The sequence below is a fragment of the Gracilinanus agilis genome, chromosome 1 (assembly GCF_016433145.1).
Source record: "Gracilinanus agilis isolate LMUSP501 chromosome 1, AgileGrace, whole genome shotgun sequence".
NCBI lineage: Eukaryota > Metazoa > Chordata > Mammalia > Didelphimorphia > Didelphidae > Gracilinanus > Gracilinanus agilis.
In genome coordinates this window covers 195904403-195906988 of record NC_058130.1, presented here as the reverse complement: position 1 = coordinate 195906988, position 2586 = coordinate 195904403, and positions in this window count along the sequence as shown.

Genomic DNA, 2586 nt, shown 5'->3' with positions numbered 1-2586 from the left:
TTGAATGAAATCTAATCGTGAAGACAAGAAGAATAGCAGGTAATGAAAGGAAAAGAGATAATGGAAATTTTTTCCGGGTAATCTTAGTAATTTATTTTCCTTTTTAAAGACATATCTTGTTTTTGAATCACTTAAATTTTCCTCTATATCATCTCTTTCTCAGAAAGCCATGCCTTAAAAACAAGAATTGGGGGGAAAAATAGAGAAAAAAAACCACTGGAAACGTCTAAAAATCCGGTGTAATAACTCAGTGGTTCACCATTGGTCCATTCTAAGTGATGCCTCCCCAACCAAACTATGTCTGCAAAGGGTGAAAGGGTAGGATTCTCTCATATTTCTTCTTGTCTTTTCTTTATAATTTAAAGAATTCTGTTTTTATTCTGTGGAAATTCTTTCCTTTTTCATAAGTGTAATCAATTTGCATATTGTTTTCCTAGCTCTGCTTATTTCACTTCGCATCAGTTAATGCTTTTTTTCATGATTCTCCATATTGCTGAATTTCTCTTTAAAACACAGTAATATTCCATTCCATTGACATAGCACAATTTGTTTAGTCATTCCCTATTTCATGGGTATTTACTTTGTTTCCAGTTCTTTACTACTACAGAAGGACCACTGCAAATATTTCGGTAAATATGGAGCCTTTATATCCTTGTAACATATGCCTAGCAGTGGAATCCCTGAGTCAAAGGGTATGGGTTTTTTAAACACTCTCTTTTCATTGTTCCAAATTACATTTCCAGAAGGATTGGACTAATTAGCTTTACCAACAATGTATTAGCATGCCTGTCTTTCCCTAACTCCTCCAACACTATTCCCCTCCTTTGTCAGCTTGGCCAATTTGCTAAGTATGAGGTGAAACCTGAGGTTTGTTATGATTTGCATTTCTCATTATTAATGTTTTTGAGCATTCTTTCATATGGTTGTTAGGAGTTTGCAATTACTCTTTTGAGAATTGTTTGTTCTTATCCTTTGACCACTTCTCTATTGGGAAATGTACTAATTTACTTTCAAGGATTCACAATGCCGTTTATAGTTACAGTATTTGGATGTGTAAAGTACAATGCATAAGATAATGTAAAGTGACTTGCTTATCTCAGTAAAACATGATAGAGGAAGACAATGTGAGAAATGAGGCTGGGAGCCAAGTGTGCTAGAGGGCATTTAACTTGAGATCCATAGCTTTAACCTCCTCATCATCAAGCCAATTGGTATTTGGATGCCTAGACAACTGCCAAGTGGTGAGCAAGCAAGGGACCACAAGAAAACACAGCTGCCAGGGCATGGATCTAGCCAAATTAAGTAACAGCTGTTGTGTGATTGTATATTTAATCAAAAACACATTTTGTGAGCAGAAGAAAAGCTGATTTTTTTCCAAAACAAAAGTAGGGCAAATGATTTTTTTTGTTGTTCTTGTGAAAGGAACTGAAGAGTTAAATATCAGCTAAGGAAGGCAGAATAAGGGTTTGGCGGGGAAGAAATTGAACTTCACACCTACCACTGAGTTGTCTCATTGAGTTGATTAATAGTAATAACATATTTTTATAGTCTGCAATGAGCTTTCGTCCAAACAGTCATGTGAGAGAGTAAATTAAAACATTCCCATTCCCATTTTACAGATGAGGAAACTGAGTCCTAGGCTGGGGAAATGACTTGCCCAAACATTACCCAGAGAGGCCATGTTGGAATTTGGATTTGAAAGCAGGCATCCTTCACACTAATTAAACTATACCATTATTCCTGTGGAGCTATTGTCATTCGGGGCTATGGCAGCAGCATTCTTATCTACCTCTAAAATGCTTAGTTAGAATAATCAAGGTAGGAAAGAATGAAAAATGACCCTGTTTCATCCTCTTATTCAAAGGAACTAGCTAAACTGAGGCAGTCTTATAATTAAAGAGTCAGGATGACCTTGGATTAGAATTCTGCCTCAAGACACTTTCTAGTGACACTACCCAGGGCAAGTCACTGAACCTCAGTTTCCTTATCTGCCAAAGGTGGGCAAGAATAACACTTACCTCAAAGAGTTGTTGTGAGATATAGATGAAGTAACAGAGAGGATGCTTTGCACACTGTAAAGTACTATATGACTGTGGGTTATGAAACAACCCTTTAACTGAAAAAAGAACATGAATCTTTCTCCTTTCTTCCATCTCCCACAAATGGGAGCACTAAAAGATTTCTGTCTTGTTCCTTTTGCTTAAGCCTGTCAGAGAAAAAAAGTTGTAGAGTAACATAAAAGAAAAGGGGGGGGAAGCGGGGGGAGGAAGGCCAGCCTCAGTGACTGAAGCAGCTGCATACTCTTGTCATAGGTTTTAGCTCTGTAAATAAATTCATCTGCAAATAGTAAACTGTCTCCTAGTCTAGCTTCAGCTGTGGAGAGAAATGGTTTCTTAGGATTTAAGTTTAAAATCAGAGCCTTCCTACCTCAGGTGTTACAAATAAGTAGTGTCATTTTCTTTTTTTTTCTGAGTTGGTTCATCCAATCACATCCCAGTATGCAAATAATCCTCAGCCCATTCAGATAAAAAAGGAACAAATAAAGCTAAGTGCTCAATCTGGACAAAATCGCTGAGCTTGTGTAGT